Here is a 13,574-nt window from a genome sequence, read left to right on the forward strand (position 1 = left end):
AAATGCTGTTGGATGTGAATCTTATCAGATCAAGTGGATCGGTTGGAGAGACAGATAGAAGTGATGAGGAATTTGCAACAGCAATAGTATATGATAGATGGCAGTTATTGGGCGGGGGGGCGGGGCGTTGGGGAAGAGGGGGGTATGTCTCAGATACAGTCATAGAGATGGGTTAACTCCAGGAAGGGTGAGAGAGGTAGGCAGTAGTGCAAGAGTCTTTTATGGGTGTACCCATTTCAAACAGGTATGCTGTTTTGGAAAATGTAGGGGGTGATGGATTCTCAGGGGAACATAGCATGAACAGCCAAGTTTCTGGTGTTGAGACTGGCTCTAATGCAACGAGGGGTATGCAGCTTCCAAGAGATCAATTGTGTTAGGGGATTCTGTAGTCAGAGGTACAGACAGACGTTTCTGTGGCCAGTAGAGAAAAAGCAGAATGGTGTGTTGTTTCCCTGGTGCTAGGATCAAGGATGTCTCAGACAGGGTGCAGAATGTCCTCACGGGGGAAGAGGGGCCAGCAGGAGGTCATTGTCCACATTGGAGCTAATGACATTGGAAGGGAAAAGGTTGAGACTCTGAAGAGAGATTACAGAGAGTTAGGCAGAAATTTAAAAAGGAGGTCCTCAAGGGTAGTAATATCTGGATTACTCCCAGTGCTACGAGCTTGTGAGGGCAGGAATAGGAGGATAGAGCAGATGAATGTATGGGAGAAGAATTCACATTTTTGGATCACTGGAATCTCTTTTGGGGTAGAAGTGACCTATACAAGAAGGACGGATTGCACGTAAATTGGAAGGGGACTAATATAGTGATAGGGAAATTTGCTAGAACTGCTTGGAAAGATTTAAACTAGTAAGGTGGGGGGTGGGGGGGGAAAACGCGCGTGGTGAGACCCAGGGAGATAGTGAGGAAAGAGATCGATCTGAGACGGGTACAGCTGAGAACAGAAGTGAGTCAAGCAGTCAGGGCAGGCAGGGACAAGGTAGGACTAATAAATTAAACTGCATTTATTTCAATGCAAGGGGTCTAACAGGGAAGTCAGATGAACTCAGGGCATGGTTAGGAACATGGGACTGGGATATCATAGCAATTACAGAAACATGGCTCAGGGATGGGCAGGACTGGCAACTTAATGTTCCAGGATACAAATGCTACAGGAAGGATAGAAAGGGAGGCAAGACAGGAGGGGGGGAGTGGCATTTTTGATAAGGGATAGTATTACAGCTGTGCTGAGGGAGGATATTCCTGGAAATACATCCAGGGAAGTTATTTGGGTGGAACTGAGAAATAGGAAAGGGATGATCACCTTATTGGGATTGTATTATAGACCTCCCAATAGTCAGAGGGAAATTGAGAAACAAACTTGTAAGGAAATCTCAGCTATCTGTAAGAATAATAGGGTAGTTATGGTAGGGGATTTTAACTTTACAAACATCGACTGGGACTGCCACAGTGTTAAAGGTTTAGATGGAGAGGAATTTGTTAAGTGTGTACAAGACAATTTTCTGATTCAATATGTGGATGTACCTACTAGAGAAGGTGCAAAACTTGACCTACTCTTGGGAAATAAGGCAGGGCAGGTGACTGAGGTGTCAGTGGGGGAGCACTTTGGGGCCAGCGACCATAATTCCATTAGATTTAAAATAGTGATGGAAAAAGAATAGACCAGATCTAAAAGGTGAAGTTCTAAATTGGAGAAAGGCCAATTTTGACGGTATTAGGCAAGAACTTTCGAAAGCTGATTGGAGGCAGATGTTCGCAGGTAAAGGGACGGCTGGAAAATAGGAAGCCTTCAGAAATGAGATAACAAGAATCCAGAGAAAGTATATTCCTGTCAGGGTGAAAGGGAAGGCTGGTAGGTATAGGGAATGCTGGATGACTGAAGAAATTGAGGGTTTGGTTCAGAAAAAGAAGGAAGCATATGTCAGGTTTAGACAGGATAGATCGAGTGAATCCTTAGAAGAGTATAAAGAACGTAGGAGTATATTTCAGAGGGAAATCAGGAAGGCAAAACAGGGACATGAAATAGCGTTGGCAAATAGAATTAAGGAGAATCCAAAGGGTTTTTACAAATATATTAAGGACAAAAGGGTAACTAGGGAGACAATAGGCCCCCTCAAAAGATCAGCAAGGCGGCCTTTGTGTGGAGCCACAGAAAATGGGGGAGATACTAAATTAATATTTTGCATCAGTATTTACTGTGGAAAAGGATATGGAAGACATAGACTGTAGGGAAATAGATGGTGACATCTTGCAAAATATCCAGATTACAGAGGAGGAAGTGCTGGATGTCTTGAAACGGTTAAAAGTGGATAAATCCCCAGGACCTGATCAGGTGTACCCGAGAACTCTGTGGGAAGCTAGAGAAGTGATTGCTGGGCCTCTTGCTGAGATATTTGTACATCGATCGTCACAGGTGAAGTGCTAGAAGACTGGAGGTTGGCTAACATGGTGCCACTGTTTAAGAAAGGCGATAAAGACAAGCCAGGGAACTATAGACCAGTGAGTCTGACCTTGGTGGTGGGCAAGTTGTTGGAGGGAGTCCTGACGGACAGGATGTACATGTATTTGGAAAGGCAAGGACTGATTCGGGATAGTCAACCTGGCTTTGTGCGTGGGAAATCATGTCTCACAAACTTGATTGAGTTTTTTGAAGAAGTAACAAAGAAGATTGATGAGGGCAGAGCAGTAGATGTGATCTATATGGACAAGGTTCCCCATGGGAGACTGATTAGCAAGGTTAGATCTCACAGAATGCAGGGAGAACGAGCCATTTGGATACAGAACTGGCTCAAAGGTAGAAGACAGAGGGTGGTGGTGGAGGGTTGTTTTTCAGACTGGAGGCCTGGTGACCAGTGGAGTGCCACAAGGATCGGTGCTGGGCCCTCTACTTTTTGTCATTTACATAAATGATTTGGATGCGAGCATAAGAGGTACAGTTAGTAAGTTTGCAGATGACACCAAAATTGGAGGTGTAGTGGACAGTGAAGAGGGTTACCTCAGATCACAACAGGATCTGGACCAGATGGGCCAATGGGCTGAGAAGTGGCAGATGGAGTTTAATTCAGATAAATGAGAGGTGCTGCATTTTGGGAAAGCAAATCTTAACAGGACCTATACACTTAATGGTAAGGTCCTAGGGAGTGTTGCTGAACCAAGAGACCTTGGAGAGAAGGTTCATAGCTCCTTGAAAGTGGAGTCACAGGGAGATAGGATAGTGAAGGTGATGTTTGGTATGCTTTCCTTTATTGGTCAGTGTATTGAGTACAGGAGTTGGGAGGTCATGTTGTGGCTGTACAGGACATTGGTTAGGCCACTGTTGGAATATTGCATGCAATTCCGGTCTCCTTCCTATCGTAAAGATGTCGTGAAACTTGAAAGGGTTCAGAAAAGATTTACATGGATCTTGCCAGGGTTGGAGGGTCTGACTACAGGGAGAGGCTGAACAGGCTTGGGCTGTTTTCCCTGGAGTGTTGGAGGCTGAGGTTTACAAAATTATGAAGGGCATAGGTAGGATAAATAGACAAAGTCTTTTCCCTGGGATTGGGGAGTCCAGAACTAGAGGGCATAGGTTTAGGGTGACAGGGGAAAGATATAAAAGAGACCTAAGGGGCAACTTTTTCATGCAGAGGGTGGTACGTGTATGGAATGAGCTGCCAGAGGATGTGGTGGAGGCTGGTACAATTACAACATTTAAAAGGTATTTGGATGGGTATATGAATAGGAAGGGTTTGGAGGGATATGGGCCGGATGCTGGCAGGTGGGACTAGATTGGGTTGGGATATCTGGTTGGCATGGACAGGTTGGACTGAAGGGTGTTTCCATGCTGTACATCTCTATGACTCTAATCATTGACATCCTGCAGACTCCCTAATCACTCGTGCCTGCTAACATTCCTAGCACAGAAGAAAATGTGCGCATAACAACTCAGCTTTGTCAAACAACTTGTCCCACAAAAGTTTAGTGAATTTCTTTTCATTTCTCTTTCTTCCTCTCGTTCTCAGCCCAACCTTTCTTCCTCTCTTTATTTCTCTACTTCTATCATAAATATATACCCCCTTGTCAATTCATATGGTAAACTTCACAATTCTTCAATCTGAGCGGGCCATCAGTTGCTTTCATGGCTAGATGCCCCTGTTCGCCCTCAGCAGATTTATCAGCTTGAAATTTCAGCAAATTGGCACAAAAATAATAGAGATTAAATGAGCATGGGTACATTTATTTAACAACATATGCTATTCATTGTCTTACTAGTGTAGATTTTAGCTCCTATTTCTGTTGTAGGCCCTTTATCAGAACTTAGCAACCTCTAACTGAAAACATTATCAACATCCATGGGATTTCCCTAACTCCTGATTGTGACTGTTCCAATGAAAAACTCATCTACATAATACTTTCTGAAGCATTTAAAATTAATTGCAGTCAGAATATACAAGTAAATGCATTCAAGAAAATGAATTTGGTATAAATTGGAGGCTTACCATCACTATTACAGTTATGAGCAGTATGCAGTCCAATTCATTTGAAATCCAGAATTCAAAACTTGTCAGAATCAAAATTGAAACAAAACAAAAACTGCATATCAGAAATGATATTGCAGTATAACCACTGGAACTATTCAAGGAATTTCTGTTCAAAGGCTACTTGGGACACAATCTACACCTTTTTAAAAAAAATTCATTCCTGGGACATGAACATGTATATATATGGTGAGTCCAGTTGTGTTTCTGGTCAATGGTAACCCCCAGAATGTTGACAGTGGAGAATTCAGTTGACTGTTAATGGGTGGATTGTCCCTCCCTGGCAATGGTCATTGTCTGGCATTTGTACAGCGCAAATGTTACATGCCACTTCTCAGTCCAAGCCTGGATATTGTCCAGGCCTTGTTGTATTTGAACTTGGACTGCTTCAATAAATGGAGTTGTAAATGGTGCTGAACATTTTTTACTGATAATTGCACATCCTCTTTTCTGACCTTCTGGAGGGATGATCATTAATGAAGCAGCTGAGAATGGTCATCTGAAGGAAACTATTGAGGAGCTCTTGCAGAGATGTCCTTGAGCAGAGATGACTAATGTCCAACAACTACAACTATCTTTCTGTGTGGCAGGTAGGTCTCTAACCATTGGAAAATTTTCAACAATTACCATTCCCATATAATATCTATTATGTAATTTATATAAAATTTAATGGCATTCCATTTTAATTCACACTAGGAATTGAATTCTTGTTCATTTTGATCACTTTCAAACTTCATCACCTCAAAGATAAAATTTCTGTTGATTCTAAAGGAAACATTTAGTAACTTCCTGGACCAAACAACTTAAAGAGGAAAGTAATGCAACATACCAGCAACCTGTCAAAACACCAGATTCACGATTTTCGTTACATGCTAACCTTTCCTACCTGGTATGCATAAGCACCTGCAGTAGGGTGTCATTACTGCCACGTTTACCAAATAGATTTTGTTATCAAGGGTGTGGAACTGCAGGATATAGGGAGTATTTTGCATTAGTGTTTACGGTGGAGGACATGGAAGACATAGAACATGGGGAAATAGATGGTGACATCTTGAAAAATGTCCATATTATAGAGGAGGTAGTGCTGGATGTTTTAAAATATGTAAAAGGTGGATAAATCCCTGGGACCTGATCAGGTGTACCCCAGAACTCTGTGGGAAGCTAGGGAACGGATTGCTGGGTCCCTTGCTGAGACATTTGTATCATCGATAAGCACAGACGAGGTGTCGCAAGACTGGAGGTTGGCTAAAGTGCTGCCACTATTTAAGAAAGGTGATAAGGAAAAGCCAGGGAACAAAAGACGAGGAAGCCTAACATGAGTGGTGGGCAAGTTGTTGGAGAGAATCCAGAGGGACAAGATTTACGTGTATTTGGAAAGGTAAGGACTAGTTAGGGATAGTCAACGTGGTTATGTGCATGGGAAATCACATCTCACAAACTTCTGGTTAATCCAAGATGGAGGATAGGAAAAATTTCTGGCTGTAACAGCTGCTCCTTTTTTGATGTATTTGAGGTGTTGGACGTAACTTCGTTGAATCCCATGAGCAGCAATTACTGTTTCATATACTGTTGCATTGTTTTGGAACTTTGGAAAAAAAGTCAAAAACAGCAGTATTAAAAAGGGAGGTACAAAGGAAGCACATGGTGAGGTCAATGCAGGAGAGAGAGAGAGCGAGAGAGAGAGCGTGAGCGAAAGAGCACGAGCGAGAAACCGACACTGCAGTGAACCTGCACAGTTACTGCCTTTGCTGTTTGAGTTCGCTGGAAATCGGAGTGCGTCAGGGAAAATCAACAAACAGTGAAATTCACAACTGATCTTGGAGGAACTGTTTAGGCGAAGTCACAGCACAGACACAGATAAGTGAATAATTTAATCTGGAGCAGTGTTTTTGTAGAGGAATAAGACGGAATCTGTAGATTGTGAAGGAGCAGAAATGGCCTTTACAAGAGTGATATGCACTTCTTGTCAGGTGTGGGAGTTTAAGGAGAGTTTACGGGTTACTGTGGATTATATCTGCAATAAATGCTGTTGGTTACGAATCCTATCAGATCGAATGGATCAGTTGGACAGACAGTTAGAGGCAATGAGTAATTTGCAACATCAATGGTATGTGATGGATGGCAGTTATAGGAAGGGGGAAAAGTCACAGATACAGTCACAGAGATGGGTTAACTCCAGGAAAGGTAAGAGAGCTAGACAGTTAGTGCAGGAGTCTTCTGTGGCTATCCCCATTTCAAACAAGTATGCTGTTTTGGAGAACGTAGGGGGTGTTGGATTCTCAGGGGAACATAGCATGAACAGCCAAGTATCTGATATTGAGACTGGCTCTAATGCAATGAGGGGTATGTCAGGTTCCAAGAGATCAACTATGTTAGAGGACACTCTAATCTGAGGTAAAGACAGGCGTTTCTGTGGCCAGCAGCGAAAAATCAGAATGTTGCTTCTCTGGTGCCAGGATCAAGAATGACTCAGAGGGTGCAGAATGTTCTCATAGGGGAGAGGAGGAAGCAAGAAGTCATTGTACACATTGGAACCAACAACACAGGAAGGGAAAAAAGAAATGAGATTCTGAAGGGAGATTACAGACAGTTAGGCAGGAACTTAAAAAGATCCTCGACAGTCGTAATATCTGGATTACTCCCAGTGCTACGGTATAGTGAGGGCAGGAATAGGAGGATAGAGCAGAATGCATGGCTGAGGAGCTGGTGTATGGCAGAAGGATTCACATTTTTGATCAAAGGAATCTCTTTTGGGATAGAAATGTGCAACAAGGACGAGTTGCACCTAAATTGGAAGAGGACTAATATACTGGCATGGAGATTTGCTCGAGCTGCTCAGGAGGATTTAAACTAGTAAGGTGGGGAGGGGTGGGACCCAGGGAGATAGTGAGGAAAGAGATCAACCTGAGACTGGTACAGTTGAGAGCAGAAGCAAGTCAAACAGTCAGGGCAGGCAGGGATAAAGGAGGACTAATAAATTAAACTACATTTATTTCAATACAAGAGGCCTAACAGGGAAGGCAGATGAACTCAGGGCATGGTTAGGAACATGGGACTGGGATATCATAGCAATTACAGAAACATGGCTCAGGGATGGGCAGGACTGGCAACTTAATGTTCCAGGATACAAATGCTACAGGAAGGATAGAAAGGGAGGCAAGAGAGAAGGGGGAGTGGCATTTTTGATATTGGATAGCATTACAGCTGTACTGAGGGAGGATATTCCTGGAAATACATCCAGGGTGTTATTTGGGTGGATCTGAGAAATAAGAAAGGGATGATCACCTTATTGGGATTGTATTATAGGCCCCCTAATAGTCAGAGGGAAATTGAGAAACAAATTTGTGAGGAGATCTCAGCTATCTGTAAGAATAATAGGGTGGTTATGGTAGGGGATTTTAACTTTCCAAGCATCGACTAGGACTGCCATAGGGTTAAGGGTTTAGATGGAGAGGAATTTGTTAAGTGTGTACAAGACAATTTTCTGATTCAGTATGTGGATGTACCTACTAGAGAAGGTGCAAAACTTGACCTACTCTTGGGAAATAAGGCAGGGCAGGTGACTGAAGTGTCAGTGGGGGAGCACTTTGCCGCCAACGACCATAATTCCATTAGATTTAAAATAGTGATCTAAAAGTTGAAGTTCCAAATTGTAGAAAGGCCGATTTTGACAGTATTAGGCAAGAACTTTCAAAAGCTGATTGGGGGCAAATCTTTGCAGGTAAAAGGGATGGCTGAAAAATGGGAAGTCAATAACGAGAATCCAGAGAAAGTACATTCCTGTTAGGGTGAAAGGAAACGCTGGTAGGTATAGGGAATGCTGGATGACTAAAGAAATTGAGGGTTTGGTTAAGAAAAAGAAGGAAACATATGTCAGGTATAGACAGGATATTCGAGTGAATCCTTAGAAGAGTATAAAGAAAGTAGGAGTATACTTAAGAGGGAAATCAGGAGGGCAAAAAGGGGACACGAGATAGCTTTGGCAAATACAATTAAGGAGAATCCAAAGGGCTTTTACAAATACATTAAGGACAAAAAGGTAACTAGGGAGAGAATAGGGACCCGAGCTGAAAGTGTGTTGCTGGAAAAGCGCAGCAGGTCAGGCAGCATCCAAGGAGCAGGAGAATCGACGTTTCGGGCATGAGCCCTTCTTCAGGATGACTCCAGCACCTGCAGTCCTCACTTTCTCCTAGAGAATAGGGACCCTCAAAGATCAGCAAGGTGGCCTTTGTGTGGAGCTACAGAAAATGGGGGAGATACTAAATGAGTATTTTGCATTAGTATTTACTGTGGAAAAGGATATGGAAGATATAGACTGAGGGGAATTAGACGGTGACATCTTACAAAATTACAGAGGAGGAAGTGCTGGATGTCTTGAAATGCATAAAGGTGGATAAATCTCCAGGACCTGATCAGGTGTACCCTAGAACTCTGTGCAAAGCTAGAGAAGTGATTGTTGGGCCTTTTGCTGAGATATTTGTATCAGCGATAGTCACAGGTGAGGTGCCGTAGACTGGAGGTTGGCTAACGTGGTGCAAAGGACTGATTAGAGATAATCACCATGGCTTTGTGCGTGGGAAATCATGTCTCACAAACTTGATTGAGTTTTTTGAAGAAGCAACAAAGAGGATTGATGAGGGCAGAGTGGTAGATATGATCTATATGGACTTCAGTAAGGCGTTCAACAAGGTTCCCCATGGGAGACTGGTGAGCAAGGTTAGATCTCACGGAATATAGGGAGAACGAGCCATTTGGATACAGAACTGGCTGAAAGGTAGAAGATGGAGGGTGGTAGTGGAGGGTTGTTTTTCAGACTGGAGGCCTGTGACCAGTGGAGTGCCACAAGGATCGGTGCTGGGTCCACTATGTTTTGTCATTTATACAAATGATTTGGATGTGAGCATAAGAGGTACAGTTAGTAAGTTTGCAGATGACACCAAAATTGGAGGTGTAGTGGACAGTGAAGAAGGTTACCACAGGTTACAAGAGGATCTTGATGAGATGGGCTAATTGGCTGAGAAGTGGCAGATGGAGTTTAATTCAGATAAATGCGAGGTGCTGCATTTTGGGACCTTAATGGTAAGGTCTGAGGGAGTGTTGCTGAACAAAGAGACCTTGGGAGTGCAGGTTCATTCTTCTTGAAAGTGGAGTCACAGGTAGATAGGATAGTGAAGGCAGCATTTGGTATGCTTTCCTTTATCAGTCAGAGTATTGAGTATAAGTCATGTTGTGCTGTACAGAACATTGGTTAGACCACTGTTGAATATTGCATGCAATTCTGGTGTCAGTTCCTATTGGAAAGATGTTGTGAAACTTGAAAGGGTTCAGAAAATCTGGATTTGGATGGGTATATGAATAGGAAGTGTTTGCAGGGATATGGGCCAGGTGCTGGCAGGTGGGACTAGATTGGGTTGGGATATCTGATCAGTATGAACGGGTTGGAGCGAAGGGTCTGTTTCCGTGCTGTACATCTCTGTGATTCTTTGAAGAAGTAACAAAGGGGATTGATAAGGACAGAGTGATGGATGTGATCCATATGGACTTCAGTAAGGTGTTTGAAAAGTTTCATCATGGTAGATTGGTTAGCAAGGTTAGATCACGTGGAATACAGGGAGAACTAGCCATTTGGATACAGAACTGGCTCGACAGTAAAAGACAGACAGTAGTGGTGGAGGGTTGCTTTTCAGACTGGAGGCCTGTGATAGGTGGTGTGCCACAGGATCGGTGCTGGGTCCATTGCTTTTCATCATTTATATAAATGGTTTGGATGTGAACATAGGAGGTATAGTATGTTTGCAGATAACAGCAAAATTGGAGGTGTATTTACCAGCAAAAGTTACCTCAGAACCAGAAATGGAGCTCTAGTGCACAGAAAAGGTTACCTTGGAGTACAGTGAGATCTTGATCAGTAGGGCCAATGGACCGAGGGGTGGCAGATGGAGTTTAATTTAGATAAATGCTAGGTGCTGCATTTGGTAAGGCAAATCAGGGCAGGACTTACACACTTAATGGTAAGGTCCTAGGGAGTGTTGTTGAACAAAGAGACCTTGGAGTGCAGGTTCATTGTGCCTTGAAAGTGGAGTCATACGTAGATAGGATAGTGAAGTCTGCATTTGGTAGCTTTCCTTTATTGGTCAGAGCACTGAGTATAGGAGTTGGGGTCACGTTGTGGACGTACAGGACATTGGTGAGGCCATTGTTGGAATATTACATGCAATTCTGGTCTACTATCTATCAGAAAGATGTTGTGAAACTTGAAAGGATTCAGAAAAGATTTACAAGAATGTTGCCTGGGTTGAAGGATTTGAGCTATAGGGAGAGGTTGAACAGGCTAGGGCTGTTTTCTCTGGATGTCAGAGGCAGAGGGGTGACCTTATAGAGGTTTATAAAATCATGAGGGGCATGGAGAGGGTAAATAGACAAGGTATTTTCCCTGGGGTGGGGAGTTCAGAACTAGAGGGCATATGTTTATGGTGAGAGGGGAAAGATTTAAAAAGGATCCAAGGGGCAACTTTTCCACACAGAGGGTGGCAAGTGTATGGAATAAGCTGCCAGAAATAGTTATGGAGGCTGGTACAATTACAACATTTAGAAGACATCTGGATGGGCATATGAATAGGAAGGATTTAAAGGGATATGGGCCAAGTGCTGGCAAATGAGACTAGATTAATTTAGGATATCTTGTTAGCATGGACGAGGTGGACCGAAGGGTCTGTTTCTGTGCTGTACAGCTCTATAGCCAAACCAGATCCTTGATGAAATGGTGAAGACATCATGCAAGCTTGAGTGCTGATGGCACCATATTAATAATTTGACTGTGGTCTGTTTCTGAATTATTGATTTGTAATTGAGTATTTTAAGCAGTTACCATATTTAACAAAATAGCAGCGATTGCATTGATAATGTGTGTGGGTATGAACAGGTAGGGAAAAGTTAAGTTTTGAGTTTCGTGAAACAAGAGGATCAGCTGAGCATGACTCAGATTAGATAAGCACTTAGTTAACAATGATGTGTTGGAGGCAAGGGTAATGGGTTAACAAGGTGGAAAAGTATTCATTATGTGGAGCCATTTAACAATATTGGAAGCATTCAGTATGCAACATTAATTAACAAAAAGGAAAATAATTCATTATGTGAAGCCAGTTATCAAGGTTAAGGACAATTAATCTTCACTGTTGGCACTCGCTGATTGAAATGGTCACCCAAATGTCACCTTATATGGATACTCCTCCCTGTAAAAAAACTTCTGCTCCAGAGAAGACCGAGAACTTACATCCCTCTGCACATAGACAATTGATCTCCCTCCCTCCCAGGCCCGGAATAAAGATGAAGGAGGTAAAACTATACTGTCTCTCTGAGCATTTTGCTTTGACTGAGGTGGGAAACAAAACATCGTCTTGATATACAGAACAGGTGTATCATTAAAAGCCTGCACTAGCACAAGTACCGCTAACCGCTGGAATTCAGGTATGCTAGCAATCCAGTGCAAGACCACACAGCTCTCATTTTGTCATATCACACTTGTTAAATTTTGCATCCACAACTTACTAAATGCAAACCGCCATTCAAGATTAAAAAAAAACTTAGGGACTCTGGAATCCAAGTTAGACAGCCAGGAGTCTAGAAGAACACAACAAGCCAGGCAACATCAGGAGATGGAGATGTCAACATTTCAAGTATAACCCTTCTTCACGATGGGGGGGGGGGGGGGGGTAAGGGGAGCTGTAGGTAATGGGGATGAGGTAGTGAGGAAGGGATAGGTGACCCCTCGCCCTTCAAAGTCCTGAAGAAGGGTTACACCTGAAACGTTGACTTCGCCACCTCCTGATGCTGTATTAGTGGTGCTGGAAGAGCACAGCAGTTCAGGCAGCATCCAAGGAGCTTCGAAATCGACGTTTCGGGAAAAAGCCTTTGCCCGAAACGTCGATTTTACTGCTCCTCGGATGCTGCCTGAACTGCTGTGCTCTTCCAGCACCACTAATCCAGTACTTGGTTTTCAGCATCTGCAGTCATTGTTTTTACCTCCTGATGCTGCCTGTCTAAACGCAAACCTTCAGCACTCAGGCGCCAGGCGGAAATTGTGGACTGCGGTTATTTTCACAGCCGCCGACAAGGATGTGCAGGAGTCACCGCACGGCCCTAAATAACTCAGAGGGGCCTGAACCCCCGCCTCCTGGGCTCCGAGGGAGGGTCACTACTACAGCGCCACAAGATCCTCCCACCGCCCTGTCTATTTCCAGTCGCCGTTCCCTCTTGCAGAACTACAGACTCAAGCACATTATCCTCACAAGGTGTTCATTGAAGGAAGGTTACTGAATACCGACGCCATAAACCTCCAGGCCTTGTACTGTACCTGCCCTCGGCTCCTGGCTCCACCCCCACCTCTGACCACGCGCGACCAGCTCGAGCCGCGGACCGTTGCCGAGACGTCATTTCCGGCAGCCTGTGCATGCTGGGAGTTGTAGTCCTGATCGTTGTCTCCCTCCCCCTTCCTCCTCCATACCCACTCAGCAAACACCAGGCCGAACCTGCAGAGGATGGAGATCTGAAAGATAACCAGAAGTTGGAGAGAGTCAGGGGGCGGAGGTGGGTGCAGTGGCCGTCACTAAGGAGAAAAGGCTGGGGAAGCTGAGAGAGCCCTGAAGGAGCGAGCAGAGGACATTGGTGGCGATCTTTCCGGAATCAGTGGAGTCAGGCAGGGTACCAGAGGAATGAAAAATGGCTAATGTAACACCCTTGTTTAAAGGAGGGACAGAGGCAGAAGACTATTCACGTTACACCAGGTTATAGTCCGACAGGTTTAATTGGAAGCAATTAAACCTGTTTGACTATAACCTGGTGTTGTGTGATTTTTAACTTTGTACACCCCAGTCCAACACTGGCATCTCCAAATCTTGACTATTCACGTTGTACGTTATCAATCTCAGCAAAGGAACTGAGGGCATTGTTACTAAATTTTCTAATGACATAAAGTGAGGTAGAGGGGCAGAAAGAGAGCAGACAGCAGAAGGTCTTGGACAGGCTAGGAGAATGAGCAAAGAAGTGAATACAGTG

The 13,574-nt window shown here is 43.8% G+C and overlaps 1 protein-coding gene across 4 annotated transcripts in view; it reads right to left on the reverse strand.

Annotated features, from left to right (window-relative positions):
- clcc1 (chloride channel CLIC-like 1) overlaps positions 1-12,949 on the reverse strand; it is a 44,852-nt gene extending 31,903 nt beyond the window's left edge. For 2 of the 4 annotated variants that reach the window (XM_072573823.1, XM_072573819.1), the window contains exon 1: positions 12,874-12,949. The gene's annotated coding sequence lies outside the window, so the exon portion shown is untranslated. The other 2 variants (XM_072573821.1, XM_072573820.1) reach the window with 2 other exon arrangements.
- Positions 12,950-13,574: the final 625 nt, after the last annotated feature.

This window comes from Chiloscyllium punctatum, chromosome 7 (assembly GCF_047496795.1).
Source record: "Chiloscyllium punctatum isolate Juve2018m chromosome 7, sChiPun1.3, whole genome shotgun sequence".
Taxonomy (NCBI): Eukaryota; Metazoa; Chordata; class Chondrichthyes; order Orectolobiformes; family Hemiscylliidae; genus Chiloscyllium; species Chiloscyllium punctatum.